Below are 19,636 nucleotides of genomic sequence, written 5' to 3'. Positions count from 1 at the left end.
CCCTCCCACTGGCGGGGGTCTTACCATCCCTCCCGGGCCCCGGCCTCCTGGTCTCTGGGGTCTAAGTTTATAATAGTTACTTTCATTTATTTACCCAGGGAGGCTGGTCTCCCCACCACGGGAGGTTCCTTCCTTCTAAGGACCTGCCCTTTTCTCCTCTCTGTTCCCTAACCAAAGGGCATTTTCTGGTTAAAAACTTATATTTAGTTCATCTTATGTAAGAGCAGGGAGACAGATTTGAGAACTTTCTATCAAAAATGATTAAAGGTTTTTTCCTATTTAGACAGCTCATCTCCTTGCAGTGGATTATAGAATATATTAATTGTCAGTATTTGATAAATAACCTTACCGAATACTTTTAAAGTTATAACATTACTTGAGAAATACAGAGCTATCACATTTGGTTGGATTTTAGTTAAGAGCTAATGAGAACGTGTTAGTTTGACATGAATCTGATCGAGTGTGGCTGGTGGATGTCCCAAGTTTATGTAACGCAGGATGTGACGGTAGAAGCTGGCGCTGTTGTCACCCAGGGACACACGTCCCTAGGGAAGTCTCCACGTTATTGGTTTTTTAGACCTTGAAGTGTATGGTCGGTCTCAGCGCTCCCCCGCCCGGGGCCGCTGCCCCTAACATCTCTCCTCACCTGCTCTGGCCTGTGCGGGTCTCGGGTCCTTGTTCTTTCAGTTACAGGAAGCCTCCTGAGTGTTCCTTTGCATTTAATTCTTCCTTTCACTCTCCTTTGTGTACTCGGCTCGTGCATTTCAGCCTGGAGGGCTTTTCCTTTTCTCCGGCTGTTCTCTTCATGATCCAGTCCAGGTTTCTGGGGGGAGGTGGGCGGGGCCGTCGTGGTGGGCTTCCCGGCATCTGTGGGTAGCGGCTGTGGCCCTAGGGCGGGCGGGCATCCTCTGGGCCAGGCCCCCCTCGCCTGCTGCCCTGGGTCCTCCTCACGTTTCCCTTGGTCCTGTGCTTTGTCGGCTGGGGTGGGGGAGTCTAGGCCGCATGCCTCTGGGCTCCCCTGCAAAGACCCCTCTTTCGCTCACCCACTGGCCTTGCTGGTTTGTCCTGAAGGGAACAGGAGCTGAGGACAGGGAGGCCCCGAGCGCCTGTCCCTCCGCACCTGCTGCACCTGACGTCCTGGAGACTCAGGCCGTCCCCGCTGAGCCCGGGACTGAGTCGCCCCTTTTCTGTGCTGGGTGCGGCCGGTGCTGCCTTCGTTGTGTGTCAGCATCGTCCTGGGCCTGAGTGCAGGAGAGGCAGGGGGAGGCTGTGCTCTGGGCGCTGCGGTGACAGCGCCCTGCTCGCCCGCTCTGTTCCCGCCTCTGTCTCTGTTCCTCACTCCCCTTCTCTCTGTGACTCTCTGTCCCTCTCTCTCTGTGTGTCTCTCTGTGTTTCTCCCTCTCTCTTTGTCTGTCTCTGTCTCTCTCTCCCCCACTCCATCCCTGCTTTCTTCCTGTGGAGACGCAGGGCTCATTCCTACTGGTGGGAACATTGGGTTTCTCTAAAAAACATCATAAAACAATAAAATATAGAGAGATAGGGAGAAGTCTCCCACCTATTTAATGAATTGTTTTAATGTTTGCAACACGCGTTAATTTCCCATGAAGTATTTGATTGTTGAAAGTTTGAAAAAATAACATTTCCTTCAGGTCATAAAAATATTTCCAGTAATGTTACCAATTCACTGCAAAAAAATAGGAAGAGGGGTTTTAAAATTCAGAACAAAGTAGGCTTTTAAGTTTTATTTATTTATTTTAACATCTTTATTGGAGTATAATTGCTTTACAATGGTGTGTTAGTTTCTGCTGTATAGCAAAGTGAATCAGCTATACGTGTACATATACCCCCATGTCTCCTCCCTCTTGCGTCTCCCTCCCTCCCACCCTCCCCATCCCACCCCTCTGGTGGTCACAGAGCACCCAGCTGATCTCCCAAAGTAGTCTCTTTTAAAAACAGCTTTTCTTGAGGTGCGGTTGACACGTGGCCAGACCCTGTACCCTGTGACGCGTACAACTGGATGAGTCTCGAGACCCCGTGGGAGCGCCGCCCTGTGAAGGTCATGAACACGACCCCACTTGCCCACTTCCTGCCACAGTGGGTCCTTTGCACCTTCTGGAATTGACGCGGATGGGTCGGGCAGCACGTCCCTTTTTGGTCTGGCTTGCTTCACTCGGCGTGATGACTCAGAGACCCAGCCACGTTGTTGCAGTGCTTCATCCCAAAGGAATCTTGCTTATGAGGGAAAGTACGTTATGCGTCTTTGCTCAGAACCTGGAATGTATTTAACTCACTAAGTAGAGCAAATGACAGAGTCCATTTTGGTTGGTCTGTTAAGCCCAAAATGCAGGGGAAGTGAAAGGTTGGCAAATTGAGGCGCTGTTGGGAGGCACCAAGGCCACGTGAGAAGCGTGTTTGGTTGAGCCTTCAGGACGAGGTGGATCCAGTGTTCTCGACCTGGACCCAGTCCCGTTGACTCAGACCAAGGTGGGCCCTGCGCGGGAGCATTGACAAGTGTGGTTCTCGGACGTCACGGAACAAAATGCGCCACGTAGAGCACTTCCCAAATGGACTTTGTTTATTTAGGCTGCGCCGCGCGGGTTGCGGCATCTTGGTTCCCCAACCGGGGTTTGAACCCGGGCCCTGGCAGTGAACGCACCAAGTCCTAATCCCTGGCCTGCCAGGGAATTCCAAATGGAGTTTAAATCGTACAAAAAAGATGAAATCAGGGGCTTCCCTGGTGGCGCCGTGGTTAAGAATCCGCCTGCCAATGCAGGCAACGCGGGTTCGAGCCCTGGTCCGGAAAGATCCCACATGCCGCGGAGCACCTAAGCCCATGTGCCACAACTACTGAGCCTGCGAGCCACAGCTACTGAAGGCCGCACGCCTAGAGCCCGTGCTCCGCAGCAAGAGAAGCCACCGCAGTGAGAAGCCCGCACACCGCAACGAAGACCCAACGCAGCCAAAAATCAATAAATTCATTTAAAAAAAAAGATTAAATCAAACCAAGACCTCTGGACTAGACTACCATCTCCTTGGGCATTTCTTTCTTCATAGAAGTATCAGAGGAACTGAGGGCCAGTGCCCCCCTCCCTGCCCCGTTTATCAAGCCCTGACTGCGTGATATTGTCTAATGGCCGTTCCCCTTCCTTGGGATTTGTACTGATTAGTTGAACGTTCTTGTAGTTAAGTGTTCATTGCAGTTTTACCACATGAAGCTTTCACTTCTCTCCATAGTAGTTCACATACTAGAATTGACTTTATTCTTATGGAATCTCAGCCAGGAAAGGTTTTGTCCTTGTTGAAGCTGAAATATCAACGACCCCAGTTAATGTACTGCAGAGGTTTTCATAGTTCAGAACAGTTGAAAAACACCCACCTTCTAAAATTTCCTGTTTTCTTTTGCTTTTCTCACATTGGTTATTGGAAAGCCTCTCTGCCCCTTTGAAGGAACCAGCATCCTTGGAGACACTCCGGCTTCGTTTCATCCCTCCCCCTGCAGGCCTCATTCCCAAGGCCTGTCCACTGCACCTCTGAGATACCTCTGACGTTTTCCGTCTCTGTAATCCCTCTGTCCCCTAACTGTCCCAGCCTCACCCTCTGGCCTTTGCCCACAGAGCTGTCAGCGTGATCTTTCTGAAAACACAGCCTGGATTCCTCTTTCTCATGCCAGCTTCTCCTGAGAGGCCTCCCCTCTCCCTCTCACCAGAAGCATCCTGATGGACTCCTCCTGCTTTCTGTGTCAGCGGAGGGGCATCGGCGCCCTCCCTGCCCTGGCTCCGTGTCTCGGGCGCCACCTGCAGCCTCTCTTCCCGGTGCCCGTCCGCTCGCCATCCTTCTTTGTGGGTACCTGTTCATAGGACTAGTTAAGCACTTAACGCAGTGGCCGCTGTCAGTGATGCGGGGAGGCCGCTGCTTGTCTCGGCGTCCCTCAGGTGATCGTTCACCTGTTCACTCGCCTTGAGCACACAAGCCTTGTATCTTGAGCAGTCGGTGTCTCTGAACATCAGAGAATCTGCACGCTCATGTAACAGGTTTACACACCTCCAAGGTAGAAAATGAGAGCACTTGTTTTGTGGCAGAGTTAAGCCCTAATTTCCAGTCTCATTATATTATACCGATAAATAGCACTTTAAAAGGAAATGCAATTGCTTCATTTAATCAATGGGATTATCAGGGCACAGCAATCCACCAAGTGCTGAGTGAGGCATTTATCTTAATACAACTAGTTCTGGACTTGCAGTTAGTACGAGGCGCGCTAAATCTCACGTGACCCCTGTTTTATCATCATTGCTGTGGCATCTGAACTCCTCTTGTCAGCAGAGAGGTGGCTGGAACCCGCTGTAGAAACCCCTCCAGCCCAACTAATTTGGGGTCATGCCGCTGTCAGAGGAGGGTGTCCCGAGCCAGGCGCAGTCGCCAGGAGGAGGCTCCAGAGGCGGTGGTGCCTGAACATGTCAGGGCCGGAGGCCACGGAGCCACCAGCTGGCGGGGCTCCTCTGTGTGTCCCACCCCACCTCCACCCCGTTTGGGGGTTTAAGGGTGTCCCGTGCTCTGCCCGTTTCCTATGGTGCATCCAGGCGAACGAGACGGGGCAGGGTTCTGACTCAGCCCTGCTTCACCACTGGCCTCTTCCCCCCAGAGCCTGGCTCCCCAAGCTCCCCGCCTTTCCCCACAGGGTCTTTCTTCTTGTCTTCTGCAGGAAGTAGGAAACCTCTAGCTGCCTCTCCTGACTCTCCTCGCGGTCCTGCCGCCACAGCCCTCTTGCTGCTGCAGGTGGTGGCCGCCGCCACGGGCTTCATCTGGTCCGTTGTGTGGCGGCTGCAGTTGGCCCTGGAACAACGTGGGTGTGGCCCGCTCGGACTTCGACCAGCCGTCGGTTCTACAGTGTTGCGCGGCCTGCGGACGCAGAGGACCCGCGGCTACTGAGGGGCCGTGCGTGGGTGTGGCAGACCAGCCCGACTGCGGGCGGTCGGTGCCCTCGCCCGCGTGGTTCCCGGGCTGGCTGTGCGGGGCTCCGTCACGATCGGCGATGCTCCTGGACGCCGTGGGCACTGCAGGCGTGGATTGCTTTCCGTGCCTGGTTGTTGCCTCAAGCATCTGTGTTGTGAGCTGTGTGGTTCCCGCAGAAGAGTGCGGGTGTAAGAGAGTAGTTCCTTTTTTATTTTGTATTTTTGCGGCACGCGGGCCTCTCACTGCTGTGGCCTCTCCCGTTGCGAGCACAGGCTCCGGACGCGCAGGCCCAGCGGCCATGGCTCACGGGCCCAGCCGCTCCGCGGCACGTGGGATCCTCCCGGACCGGGGCACGAACCCGTGTCCCCTGCATCGGCAGGTGGACTCCCAACCACTGTGCCACCAGGGAAGCCCAAGAGAGTAGTTCTGATGACACGTCCGTGCAGCCGCCCCCCGGGTTAAAAACAGACGTCGTGTCTCCGTCTCCTTGACCACTGCCCCTCCCTCCCTGTCCATATGGCCGCTGTCCTGTGTTTCAGAGTCACCCTGTCCTTGCCGTTCTTTTTAGTTTACCACGGAGCGTGCACCCCTCAGAATCCAGCTTAGCTGTGCCTGTGATTGAGCTTCACGTACGGAGTCGTGGGTATATTCTCTTATGTCCCTCTTGACTTATTAACGTGGTGGATTACATCAGTTGATTTTCATGCACGCAGTCATTTTCGTGTTCCCAGCACAAATCCAACTTGATCATGCTGTATCAGCCTTTAAAAACATTGTTGGATTGCGTTTGCTGACGTTTTGTTGAGGATTTTTACATCCGTCTTCAGGAGTGAGTTTGGCCCATACGTTTTCTTCATGTGCTTCACAGATGTGTTCCTGCTGGATGCTGGGTGGGACTTTCTGGAGAAGCCATCTAGGCGTGGAGTGTTCTTTGTACATTGAGTTTTCTTTCTTGATTCTAATTCTTTAATGTTGGTAGTTTAGTCAGATTTTCTGTTTCTTCCTGAGTCGGCACTGATGAGTTGCGTTTTTCTTGGAATTTGCTCATTCTGCCTCAGTTTACCAGAGTTTTGGAATAAAGCTCCTAGTACCCTCTTACTCTCCGTTAGTGCTGTCGGGGTTTGCAGTGATAGCTCCATTTCGGTGGTCTCTTGCTGCCTAACTTACCCACCCCAAAACCTGGGGGCTGAGAACAGCCACCGTTTGGTTGTGCTCGTGATGTCGTGGGTCGGGTGTGAGGGAACGGCCTGCCTGTGCTCCACGGTGACTGGGACCGCAGCTGGGGTCACCCAAATGGCTGGAGGGGGCCGTGGGTCTGGAGCGTGTTGTCCCAGGAGCTGGAGAGGCCGAGTCACCGCTCGCAGAGCCAGGGTGTCCGCCCAGGGCCCTGCTCCAAAGCCCGCCCTTGCGGCCCTGCAGTCCCCCCGGGAGCATGGCAGCCTCCATCTCCCCGTTCCACTACTTTGTATTTAAAGGTCTTGGTTTACAGGCTCCTCTGTGTGTCCGAGTGCAGCTCCGCACCTCTTGTCGTGACGCTCCTGCCGCACCTCTTGTCATGACGCTCCTGCCGTGTTCTCCTCGCTCTGTTTTAGTCTGTGGACTTTCGCTTTGTGAAGCTCCTGCAATGACACTTCACCCCTAGTGGCTCGCACTTGGTCCTTCCTCTTTCTCTTTGGAGTGCGGGGGGTCGTGTCCCGGCTGCTGCGACCCACTCCCACCTGCCGCGGAAGTGGGCACCGAGGCAGCGCCCCTTTACTGTCTCCCCCCGGGCGTGGAGGTGGGCCGCCGGGTGGTGATGGGGTGGGTGACGCTGTGGGTGGGTGACGGGAGGAGCCCAGCACAGACGTCATTTGGATATCAGTTTGTTTTTCAGAAAGAAAATAGAGACGTCCCATGTTCAGGTTCTGTAGGTGTTTTAGCGTGTTGCGGTCGTGCTGCTGGTCGGCGGGGAGATAACATGGAGATGCAGACGCAGGGCTGGCCTCAGCTCCTGAGCCTGGGTGGGAAGGGGCAGGGAGGATGCCGAACGTGCAGCTCTGGGTCTGTCTGCACTCACGCACGGGCGCAGGCCCGTGCGTGTGACGTTCCCTTTTTCGGAAGATAGGTCCATACAGGACTTTGCCTGAGACCCCCCTCCTTAGCGCGTGGGTCGGTGCTCGTTTGCGTTGGCACGTCCGCCAGCAGAGATCCGGTGGCGCCTGTCACGTGCGCGTCTGTCTGCCTATCGTCGCGGGGGTGAAGGCGTGACTGATCATCGGGTATCTGCTTTAAAAATCGTAAGCGTACAGTAAAAGTAAGTGAAACATGTTTAGGAGAGGACTCTTTTTTTTTTTTTTTGCCTGTGCTGTGTGGCCTGCAGGATCATCTCCCAAGGAGAGGAGTTTTAATTAACAATATTTATTATTAGAGTTAGCTCCTGCACTGGTGAAAAAGCTTTACTACTGAGTTAAATTAATGCAAAGTAATGGAATGCTTCTGTTACAGAGGGAAGGCTTTCAGGCTGGGCACAGAGAGCTGGAGAGGGGCCTGAAGGAAGCTCGCCAACCAGACGCCGCACTTAGGTCTTCTCCGCCCCACCTGCACCGAAGGGCCGAGGAAACAGAAACACGTTGAGTGCGAGGTAAGAGCAAACACGCGTACATCTCTGCTAACATTTGACTAACAAGAGTGCCTCTGGCTTGCCGTAGATGATTAGTTAAGCCTTCGGCTTGCCATTTAATATGCGTGTGATGGGCTCGCTTCCAGCAGAGACGGTTTGTTACGGTCCCTGCGGTCTCTCGGCCGGTGCTCTGCTGCCCCCCAGCGGCCGGCGCGGTCCCTGCAGAGGGGACGCCACGCTGGACTTGCTGGGAAGCCTTTGCCGCAAATTCTTTTCCTTGAGGTGATTAAAAGAACATTTCGTTAGCACTTATTTTTGTGACTGTTACATGATTCAGCGTCTGCTTTTGAGAGGAGTTGAGACAGGTGTTAAAATCGCGGTAGTGTGACGTCAGGTTAATTTGCAGCCTGCAGAAGGTCTAGCGTTGAACTTTCACGGAGGTTTTTTCAAGGGGAAGAAGTGGACGGAAGTGGCCGCCAGAGGCTGCTGAGTGCAGGAGCGCGTTCTGTGTACGTTCGCTCCCTCGCTGGGGGCTGGGGAGTGGCTGCCACATCACAGCACCCTCTGGGCCGGGGCACGTTGGACGGGGCAGACGTGGAGCCCACGGGGTCGGGTGGGGGAGGAGAGGTGCGCCTGGAAAGGCCCCCCCTGCCATTTCTGTGTCTGTCAACGTCAAGAATGTCAGGCACCTGGTTCCCAGGGAGGCCTTTAAAAGAGGTTTTGCTTACTCTTCGACTGATGCTTTTTTTTTTTCTTGCTTTTTTTTTTTTGGCACATGGCGAGGGCAAAACCAAGGTTACTTTACCGCTGCTTGTGCCAGAGGGGTGGAGTCTTACGTTCAACCACAGCTCATCTTTCAGCTCGATTAGTGATCTTGAATCAGTTTCTCTGTAGCTGGAGTTTATTGAGCGACGGCGAGAATCCCAGAGTGAGACGTGCTTTAGTGCTGCGAGTGAAGTGTGATTTATGGCCACCTATGTCCAAGGTGCCATGGACGTAAACTGCCTCATTAATTATGCTGTTTAAGTGAAATAGGAAGTGTTTTTTATGTAATGTAAGCATGCACCGGAGAAGCGAGTTATTTATGTTCCTTTGCACAAGTAAATTGTCCTTGAGGGCATAGAAGAAATAACCAAGGACAAAAGGTGGCATCTGAAGCAGGACGGAGGGCTGGGAATGATCAGATACCACAACGTCGTGAATCACGTCTCCTGCTGATTCTGTGCTGACAGATGTTAGTTGCAGAACAGACATTTTGTATTTGTTTCATAAAATGAGAGCTAATTCTGGCAACAATAATCTGATGTATTAGTCTTTTTTTCAGAGTGATTTGAAAAAGAAAAAAAAACCCATGGAAGTGGCCAGAAAAAGTCTCCACTGGTGGAAGCGCTCCTGTCAGTAGCCTCATTTGCCATCTGACGGTGACGCTGGAGGGAGCCTGTATTTTTAGTTTCAGGCACAGTTGCTGCTTTTGCCTCCCTTGCTCCTTAAAAAGATTGAAGTTGCTTCTTGTGTCTTACAGGTGAGAACATCTTCCGAGGTTGGGGCGTCTCGGGGGTTGCGCTGTGGAACCGCTGCAGCACTTACGCAGCTGCACACATCTGAGGGAGGCCCAGGGAAGCCCTGAGTCTGCTCAGACGCCGGGGCTTTTCCTCGGTGTGTCTCACTGCCGCCAACCCCAGCATTCTGCTTATAACAAATATTGATTGACTCCCCTTTTTATTCTGAAATGAAATCGTAGAAGGTACCACTTTATATAATTACAACCGTACTCAAATGTAATAAAAGAGAAATTAAGAACGTACCACGAAATAGTTCTCGTGTTGACATGTGAACGCCGGGCACCGCCGCTCTCGGGAGGACCCTGTGCACGCACGCCTGTAAATGCAGAGACGCAGGCGCTGCAAGGGTGACACAGACCGAGGGTGTAGATGAGTGGGATGGCGTTCAGCTCGTGGATGCATTCTTGGAGAAGCGCGACGCAGCTCTCCCTGCTTTTCGCTTGGCAGTTACGATTCTGGATGGTTGGGTGTGTTGGAAGTTGATAATATATGAAACGGGGCTTGAGTAACCATGAACCTCTTCGTCACCTGCATGGTAGTGCTTCAGGCAGGACAGTTCTTTGTTTCTGGGACAGTCCTGCTGTCCCACACACTCCCTCTCCCTGCACGGTGCCAGAGTGCCCCAGACCTGCGACGACCAGACCACGTCCACACGTGGCCACCACCGCCACCCCCAGCGGTCACTGACAGAAGGCTTGGCCGAGAGGAGAACGTGGCAGGGAGGGGCTGTCGGGGACAGGGTGGCGTCGAGGTCCTCACAGGCCTGCAGGGTGTCCTGAAGGCTGGAGCAGCTGTGGGCCGGGGAGGAGCCCCCCGCGGCGTGAGGCGTGGGCCCCCGCGAGTGCAGGCGACTCCAGGGCTCCTAGTGCCCGAGGTGGGGAGAGGCATCGCTGCAGGGACACCCAGCGCTTATGCAGGGGGCGGACTCCTTACATGGGGGCAGATACTTGACATTTTTCCCCTTTAGTGTGATTTACTGGCTAACATAACCTATTTAACACAGATGACACTTCAGTTTATAAACGTTCCTGAAGGTCAGTGAAATAAAACAAAATTGGGCTGAGAACGAAGAGTGATTCTCAGTGAGTTTCTGGCATGAGTCACTGCCACTGAGAAAGTGTCCTTGTGTCATCTGGACTGACTCATCAGCGTCAGCTCCACAAAGCGCGTCCAGGAAGATGCGCCCCTGGTTGTGAGGTCACGGGTCTGCTGCAGTGTTCAAGAAAGATGTGTATTGCGTCCCCCACTCTTTCATTCACCCAGCAGATAGGTGCCTTGCATCTGTGGGCAGGCACTGACCGAGGCCCTCGGCACCAGGGTGGGACGGGCCGGACATCACCCGCTGATGCTGGTGGGAACGGAGAAGAGTCATTGTCGCTCCAGGCAGCGTTGGCCGTGAGGGGGACCCTCAGGGCAGCGGTAGGGACCTCTCCCAGGGGGTGGTGTCGCAGAAAGGACCCAGGAGGGACCCTGACACGCCTTCTCTCCACACCCCTGCCTGAGGGTGGCTGCAAGCAAAATGGTGCACAGTTAACCTCAAAAGTCTGACTCTAGTGAATAAAACTTCAATTGCCTTTGCAGTGTTGGGTGCAGAGTGGTATCTGCTGCTCTTAGTAGCTGCTTGCTGACTTTCTTGTAGCCGTTTTGTGCTCTGGTCATGACTAAATACCAAATAATGGCTCCAGATACTTAAGACTAACGTGTAAAAAGAAACAGATACAGGAAAAATCTGGTATGCTTTCCTCGTTTCCTCGCGGAGGGACTTGTAGAAATACAGCAGTGCCCTCTTGCGGACAGATGCGTTGTGTAGTCACCCCTCTGTAAAATTCGAAATGCTGAATTTATCAGAGAACCCCTGCCCCTCCTGTGCAGATGGAGAATTCTGGAAGGCTGTCTCCTGACCGCCTTATTACCAGGATGCTGCGGGCCCTTGCTGGTCTTACGGTGTACGGATGGCGTTTTGGACGCGGGCTAGGGCATTCGATGTGGCCTCTCCATCACTCCCTCAAGTTTGTGGGGCAGCAGCTGGCAGCGGCGATGAGAGCTCCGTGGGGCCCGTTCTGGAAGAACAAAGCCCAGAGCTGCTTAGAGGAAGGGGTGGGTCTCTTGGGTCATGGTGGAACTCAGGCCTCTGCAGCGCTGCCCAGGCGGGCACTGGGGCGGGGACATGGCTGGGGGGAAGGGAAGTGAGCAGGTGACGACAGTGGTGTGTCTACTGCTGCTGTGACAGAAGTAGGGGCCAGAGGCAGGTGGCTTGTTCTCCCCCTGCGGTAGGGGCCGCAGGCTTCGTGGAGGCGGGAGGAGTCTTGAAAGGTGTGTATTTTCCAGGCAGATGGCATGGGGAGGGGGGCAGGGGGCGGGGGGAAGGGGCAGGAGAGGACCCCAGCAGCCTGGTGGGCCCAAGAGGGGCTGCGACTGTGGTGGGTGGGGGCATGCAGGGGCAGGGCCGAGGCCGGCTGGGCAGAGGCACGTGGGGGTGCGGGAGAGGAGACCAGGCCTGCTTGGGTTCTGTTTTTCAGTTTTTACCAGCGATGTCTTCTGAAGTCAGACAAGTCACGTAATTTAAAAAGGCTTTTGGTGGAAAGCAGCGGTCCGCGGTCCTCGCCCTCCCCAGAGGCAGCCCTGATTGTTCTAAAGAGTTGTAGATACCTGTGTTTCTGGATTGGCCAGTGTGAGGACTGGCTGCGGGGACAGAGGCGCCGCGTGAGGAGCTTCACCAGGAGGAAGGTGAAGCAGCAGCGCCCGTCCAGGCCCAGACCGTCTGTCCTGGTGTCCGTCTGTCCTGGTGTTCGGTCTGCTGTGTGTGAACCACCCATAGCTGGGGCAGGTGCTGGAGGGGGTATGATATAGGGCACCTGTGTGCTGTCTCTTGGAGAGGTTCCCAGAAGCTGCCTCGTGATGCTTCTGTTTCCATCCCGGTGGGTAGAGCTGTCGTCACGTGGCCGTGACCAATGGCAGGAGGGCTGAAAAGGTCGTTCTCCAGGGCTGGCTGGGCGGGTGCTCTGCTGTTGGTGTGGATGGCAGTCACTGCCGTGCTTCCTGTTTCTTAATAATACACGTGCAGCTATTTGATTTGTTAATTTTGGACAGTATCTGTTGACTTTCAGTTTAGATACGGGAGGATTTAGCTCACTTACACTTCTGCCTTCCCTTCTTTTCCCGTGTCATTTAGGAGTGCTTTTGGCTGAAAGTAACAGAAAACATGACCTGTGGTATCTTAAACAACTGGGGGTTTATTCATTTACTTATTTCATAAGTAAAGCAAAGGTAGGTTTTTGCTAGAGCTGGCTCAGAGCACGACCACGTCAGGAGTCTGGTTCGGTGTCTCTGCAGTTCTCCTAACCATTCATGTCTGCAGTGTGGCTGCTGCAGCTCCGGCCATCACATCTGTGTTCAAGGCAATAACAACTGGGAAGGAAGGAGCAAGCAGTGCAGCCCATTTCTGTCGTTTTCATCAGGGGCATTCCAGAAGCCTCTGCATATTTTCATTTATATCTCGTTGGCCAGAACAATGTCGTGTGGCCAGCTGTAGTCACAAAGGAGACTGAGAAAGCCAGTATTTAACTCCTGTAACATCTCTGCGAGAGGGGGCAGGAGAAAGGGGGCTTGGGGAGGAGCACGGGGTCAGCCGGCCAGGTTGGCAGCCACGTTCCCTGCTGGTTGTCTTAGGAACTGCGGATTCTTAGCCAGTTTCTTGGACCTTGGACGTCTCCTGGCTCCCCACGTGTCAGGTGGACCTGGCCACGTACCCTACCCTGCCCGTCACCTCCTCCTCACTCTCCGCTGTTCAGCTTCTGTCAGGTCTGGTGTTCTGGGTTTCTTAATGTTACCAAAGTAGAAAATTTTATTTTCTGTTTCGTAACCATGGTTCACTCAGTTTCAAATCCGTACATGGCATTTATGTTATTATGATTAGCAGACGGTGTTCACTACAGAGCCAGGTAAGATGCAGGTGATAGTTCCTCCTCCGTCACACTTCTGCGTGCAGAGGAAGATTTTTAAGTGATTTCTCTTTTAGGACACTACACTAATTGCCGAAAGTTGTGCCACGTTTGAACCTGCTTTATAGTTGGGTCGCGTCTTTTTTGCTCGGTGCCGTCCTTTTCCTGCATTCTTGCATTGCCTGGGGTGGTAGGGCGGGGTGGTTAGAGGCGGCTGCAGCCTGAGTGTGGGGCAGTTTGCTCGCTTCCCCGCTCCGGTCTCCTCAGGAGTCAGCCGGCGGCAGCAAGAGCCGCTGTAAGCCTTCCTCTGCAGTCCTGTTGAGAGACCCGTGTGCGTTCCCGTCTTTTCCAGCTGATTCATCCTGTGTTTGGAATCCATTCATTCCTTCTTCTTGAAATCTATGTATTTTCCATTTTATTTCAAATTGAGACTGTGACTTTCTCCTACTATTTGTGTTTTTTTTCCTGCGATTTTTTAAAGTTGCTTTTATTGAGGTACAGTTTACATGCAGTAAAAACCACCCTTTGTATGTGTTCAGTTAGATGTGCTCTGGCAGTGTGCTCAGTTAGCACAGCACCACCCCCGTGTCCTTCGTCCCAAAGGTTCCCTCTTGCCCACTCAGGTGTCCTGATCCATCCTGACCACAGAGTGGCCCTGTCCGGCGTTGGCGTTCTGTGTCATTGCCTACTTTGGACAGGACACCAGGACGCAGCGGTGAGGGGTGAGGGCAGGCCACGGGGCGCCCACACGTCAAGCGTGCCGCGAGCCCCGTGCGGACGGGGGTAGGTCGCGCTGTGAGGTCACGCTGAGACGGCAAGAAAAAGCCTGTCTCACATCCTGAGCACGGTTGTCCTGCGTTCCTACCCCGAGCCCAGGTAGCAACTTCCTGCAGAAAAGTTTCTGTTCACTGGCTTTGCTTTAGCCATTTTAAAGGACCCGTGAGGCAGTGGTATGGAATACTTAGAGCTGGTTTAGTTCAGTGAGTGACCTGATTTGTAAATTAAATTTTATCAAATAATTTATAAACTTAATTCTAATAAGTTGAGCTCCTGGTATGGAATTGGAAAGCACAGTTTCATACATCTGTTCCAGTCTTTAAAAAAATTATTGCTTTGCTTATTTATGTGTAATATAATTTTACAGTTTCATTATTTTAGCTTAATATTTCAAATAGGTTTTATAATTAAGATAAAATACAAAAGCAACAAAACCCCAAATAGTCTGTACTATCAAGTTCTGAATGTGTGGTGACAGATGGCTAATCTTAATAAGACTAAATTCACCCAAGTTTGTGTATGTGTGTTTGATCTTTAGTGAAGAGTTGCCAGCATAAAGTGAAGAAATAATGTGAATGTTTAAGGTTTAAAATTTCTCTCCCGTGAGCCCTTGTCTTGTGGCTGCTCGTCCCTACGGCCATGTTGGCCCACACGCCCACTCTAGTGTCCTGTCCCTGCCGCCACTTGCTCTCCCCAGGCTGACTGCGCAGCCGTGTGTGCTGGGACGGGGTCCCGGGGCAGGGGGTGGGTCTGGCCAGGCAGCGGCCGGGATCAGTGATGGAATCCAGGGGCTGAAAGCCCGGGCTCAGACTCTGCCCACGGCGTCCCAGAGAGCTAGACTTCTCGAGTGAAGGTAGACTTTGGCCAGCGGGGTTCTCTGGGGCCCGGGTAGAGTGAGGGACCTGCCCCCACACGTCCCTCTGAGCATCTGCCCAGGATAGCACCCACCTCTCCTGGGAGCCTCCCAGCAGTTTGGGGACACAGACCTGGGGTGGGGGTGTATCCTCCAGCCCCTGTGCCCTCGGGTCTGCGGAGGTGAGGCCTGGGCGCTGCCCTGCACCGGGACTCGGGATTTTGTGGGCCCCCCACCTTCGTAGTTGACCAGCTTGATGGGACCCGAGCTGGGATCGTACTCCCCTCTCAGACTGGGGGATATCCCGTCGCCGCCCTCCGGCCCGGCTTCATCGCCTCAGTAACCAGTTTGCTCTGGGCTAGACTTCCTTTGAATTCTCTAGTCATGAGTTTCAGTGATATTGCTGAGAAAAATGTGAGTTTTCGTTGCTTTTTATCACCTTCTCGTGCACGTGGTGTCCGTTTGGTGGCAGATTCAGACCTTCATTTCTGGGGCGTTCTCTTCTCTCAGCTCTGGTGTGTTCCCTGGTCGTGTGTCTGGTCCTTAGACGCACGAGTTCTGTGCCTTTGGCTCTCCACCCTGCAGATCCAGGCTGAGATGCCTCTGATCTCTTTTTAAGGTTTTTCTCTTCCATGCAGTCTTGTTTGAGTTTTTAGTCAGATCTGACCATTTTTGTCCTTTGTACATTGCTTCTACGTCGGCACGTTTATGTTGGTTCTTTCATGTACACATACCCGGTTAAAAAAAAAAAAAACCAACCCTAGGATCAAGTATACGTAGGTTCCCTGGGTCAGAGGTTTTTCTGCTCTAGACTGAGCAAAATCACTGTCTTCTTTGAAGGCCCAGCCAGATTTACTTGATACTTCAAAAAGTATATGTTCTCATTTGTTTTCAATAATCAGTAACAGAAAACATTGTTTTTAAAGTTTGGTTCAAAAATAGTCTTTAAAGAAATACCTGTCTAAACCATGGCTATCAATTGCATACCCAGTTCAGTTTCAAATTTGCGTTCAGACTTGATGACACTATTTGTTTCAAACTTCCCTTCAGTCTGTAACTAGGAATCCGAGCTCTCTGTGCGCAGCCCAGGCCTCTCAGGTTTGAGATGGCCTCTGCTGCCGGCATTGCTCCATGGGCCACCTAAGCCATCTGTGGCTATTTTGTCATCCGTGGGTCACCCCAGCCATTCGTGGGCCACCTGAGCCATCTGTGGGTCACCTTAAGCCTCCGTGGGCCGCCTGAGCTGTCTGCGTGGCTCTCCCTTGTTTTGGGTGACCTTAGGCTACTGGAACTAATCTTAGGGCCTTCAATTCAAGTGTCTCCCCCCCGCTTTTCTTCAAATCCAACACCTGCTGTACTTACCTGATCAATGTAAATTTTTATTTCAATCCAAAGTTCCTTGGTAAAGTCACTTCAAAAGAAAATGGAAAAAGCTTACTTTGGTTCGTGATCTTAATTGAGTGGAGGAAACTTGCAGGCGCCCTGCAAACTACGCTCACCCTAATGTGCTCGGAACTGTCTTGCCGTAGAAAGTAGAAGTGTGCTTAGTTGAAGAAATACATGCGTGTTGCTTTGACCTGATATTGTGAGAAATCTCAACAGATTAAAAAAGTAAACTTGAGTGGCCGTGCTTTTGCTGTGATGGCGGCCTTGTGGAGGGTGAAGAGCTTGGGTCCCGAGCGCGGAGTGTCCTGGGTTCGGAACAGTGCCCTGCCGCCTGCCCAGTTGGGACCGTGGGCAGATCACCTAGCCTCTCCAGCTGGCTGCTTCTCTTCAGAAGGTGGAGGTCCTGGTGATACGGCAGCAGCTGAAGCCAAGGTGGCCCTACTGTGGCCTGCACACTGTCCTCACTTGGTCCCCCCAGCAAGCCTGGGGGCAACCATCGCTGTCACCTCGGAGCCGAGAGGGTGAGAACTTGCCGTGGCCCCAGGCTGGAAGGAGGTAGAGCAGGGCTTCAGCAGGGAGACGTGCTCCGGGCTTTGTGCTGATGACCCCTGTGCTGTAACCATGGCCATGCTATACGGCCGTGCAGGTTTCACACTGCACAAAAACGCTTGAATGGCATCCCTGCTGGTTGTGAAACAAGTGGGGGTTGTGTCCAGGCCGCCCCTCGTGCGGTCATTGCAGAGTCTCCTTTGCTAAGATTTGGTGACATTTAGCTGGAGTGACCAGCGGGCGATGGTCACTCAGTACACTCGTCCTGTGCATGCCGCCTCAGTGGCTGTTCCCTCCCCCGACTGCCCAGCTGCAGTGCCTTTCCCAGCTCTGTCCACACTCAATACTCAGGACTCACCCACTCTAACCTCTGTGCAGGTGAGTCCCACACCTGAGTCTCCAGCCCAGACCTTTCTCCTGCTCTCTAGGCTCAGACCCCGGGTCCCCCAGCATCTTCTGGGGAATCACCTCATCTCCAACTTGGGACATCAGATTGACCTCCTGGTGCCCCCCCTCCCCCGCCCATCCACAGGCCTCCAATCTCAGCAGCTCTGTCCTTCCGGGCTCTCAGGCCAAAAGCCGGGGCTGTTCTTTCCCTTCTGCCCCAGATCCAAGCTATCAGGAGAACCTGCCTACTGTGCCACTAGGGTGCATCGAGTCTGGTTATATCTTACCTTGTCCACGGCCATCAGGCTCTGACCATTGGATCTGTTTACAGTGGTCTCCTAACCTGTCTCCCCGCGTCAGCCCTGCCCCACACCTGTCCTTCCCCAGAGGCCAGAGGCCAGGCCCCATGAAAACTCACGGGCAGAGTGAGCTGACCCTCCAGCACTTCTGGCCTCCTGGCTGTTCCTGGGCCACGCTGGGCTCTGCCTTGGCATCTTCGCCCTCTGTCTTCTTGGGACGCTCTTCCCCGGGGCCTCACGTCAGCCTCCTCAGCGCCTTACGCTTGGCTTCGTTACCGTCTCCCTGGAGCCGTGCACCGTCCTCTGCCACGCCAGTCCTTTAACTGCTGTGACGCTCACTGCTGACTGGGTTTCTTTTCCTGTTGGACGTGAGCCCCACGCGAGCCTGTGAACGTCCTCTGTTCACCGACAGAGCCCTGGCCCCGAGGATGGTCCCGGCCCATAGTAGGTGCTTGCTCCCAGTTGGATGAGTGAGTGAATGTTTGCTGTGTTTCTTATTAAGAGATCTTTCGGAGGCACCATGGTATTAAATCAAGTACCATTACAGTTTCCTGTGTGTGGATTATATGTGAATAACTAATGAAGAACTGACTCATTTAGAGACTGTAGAATTCTGATGGAATAAACTCCTTGTTTCCTTCTTGAAAGAGTAGAAAAACAGTTTTCAAGGGTCTTATCCTAAATTAATAGTCCAGGAACATTAAATGTTGGCGTCTTTACTCTAGGACATAGATAAATAAAATTAATTAGGTACCAGGAATGTCAGATGCTAAATGGTGTACAACTGTTTCTGACATTCTCCTGGAATTCAGTAGTTATTAACTTGCATAGATGTGACAGCTGAAGTCCGAAATCGGTGTACCTTTAAAATTGGAAAAAGCTTTGAAGTGTTCTTTTAGATTACTAACTGTCAATTTAGTGGTTCTAGAAACCATATCTGACGCAGCAAGTCATCGTCATTCTGCTGTGAATTTCTTGGTTCCCACGAATACAGGTATTCTATTTTTATGCTCCTCTCAAGTAATCCTAAAGGTAGCAGAAAGAAATGGGAAGAAAAAAGAAGAACACGATAGATGCAGAGAGAGGATGTTATTTCACCTGTGGGAACTTCTCGTGGAATGGCTGTAAGATAAGACGCGCTGAGAAAGGCGGTGCTCCGTTAGGCGCCCCCCATCCACGGCCACAGGCGCTGCACCAGGGCGCCACTTGCCTTGTCGTCCCGGTGGGTTCTGACTCACTCTGATGGTCAAGAAAGCGGAAAACACGGCATTTATTAGGTGAGGAAGATTAGCTGTGCATTCGGCCGTGTCATCTGATGAGAAAAAACAAATGATCCCTTTATGAAGTGAAGGCTGTATGCACGTAACTGCCACGTTTACCTGAGTCTTTATACGAATGTAGAGCGGATGTGAAGTTGGGCTGTACGATGCGATAGTAGGAAGCCAGCTTGTCCTTGTGTTTCATAGACTATTCGGTGCTCTTTAGTTAAAAGGAACCTAAACAGACTCGATGTTGTCAAACCAGGCGTCTTGAGAACCGTGCTGCTGTCCCTCCTGCACCCGCGGGGTAGTCGTGAGTGGGTGCCGCAGGTGCCGCGGAGACGCCGGGCCACGTGGCCCACCCCGCAGGACACGGACACCCGTTTGGGTCACAGGAGGGAGGAGGGAGTGAGGAGGCCTTTGGGGGTTTCCATGAGAACAGCAAGGCAGGGCAGAGTAAACCACTTAGGATTGGCCAGTTTGAGTGACCCTGGCAGGCTGTGGGCTGTAGCGGTGGTTTCTGGTTGCCTGGTCCCTGCCCGAGTGATCTGGGGCAGGGGCGGGGCAGCAGGGGCCTCGCGGGAGGTTAGATCTCAGTGTGGGCTGTGGCTTGCGTTGCTCCTGGCCGAGCCCTCTGTTGTCTCTGCAAATCAGCTCATCTGGGAGGGGCAGTCTCTCCTTCCCAGGGTCTGCAAGGCCCCCAAATGCCAGAGCATCAACAAAGAGAAAATATAGTTAAACTAATTTGCAGTGTGATGTATGGGTGCCACACAGACAGCTACTGTACAGAACCCAGGGAAGCAGAGTTAGAACGACTGCCGCTAGGAGCTGAGCTGCACCTGCAGCTGGGGACGGGGTCGGAGGGCGTGCTCTCAGGGTTGCACTCTGGTCCCTCCCCAGGGCGAGCGGTGGGCTCTGTCCCACCAGTGCCCGCTGCCTGGAGCCCTGGGGAAGGGGTTCTGCGGGGCCACGTCTTCTGTGGAGCATGTCGGACGGGCACACACAAATCTAAGAGTCATAGGAGCTGCTCGATGTGACAAAACATGGCTCAGGCGCCACGTGCAGTCGTGGTGA

General features: G+C 53.1%; 1 protein-coding gene across 5 annotated transcripts in view; it reads left to right on the top strand.

The window, feature by feature from the left end:
• ADARB1 (adenosine deaminase RNA specific B1) overlaps positions 1-19,636 on the top strand; it is a 114,841-nt gene that overhangs the window by 40,300 nt on the left and 54,905 nt on the right. For 3 of the 5 annotated variants that reach the window (XM_060297695.1, XM_030835612.2, XM_060297696.1), the window contains exon 2: positions 7,435-7,570. The gene's annotated coding sequence lies outside the window, so the exon portion shown is untranslated. Of the gene's footprint in view, positions 1-7,434; positions 7,571-8,861; positions 9,072-19,636 lie in introns of all 5 variants that reach the window. The other 2 variants (XM_030835609.2, XM_030835610.2) reach the window with 2 other exon arrangements.

The sequence above is a fragment of the Globicephala melas genome, chromosome 4 (genome assembly GCF_963455315.2).
Source record: "Globicephala melas chromosome 4, mGloMel1.2, whole genome shotgun sequence".
Lineage (NCBI taxonomy): Eukaryota > Metazoa > Chordata > Mammalia > Artiodactyla > Delphinidae > Globicephala > Globicephala melas.
Note: the sequence above shows the minus strand (reverse complement) of the source record. Positions and strands in the feature narration are given on the sequence as shown.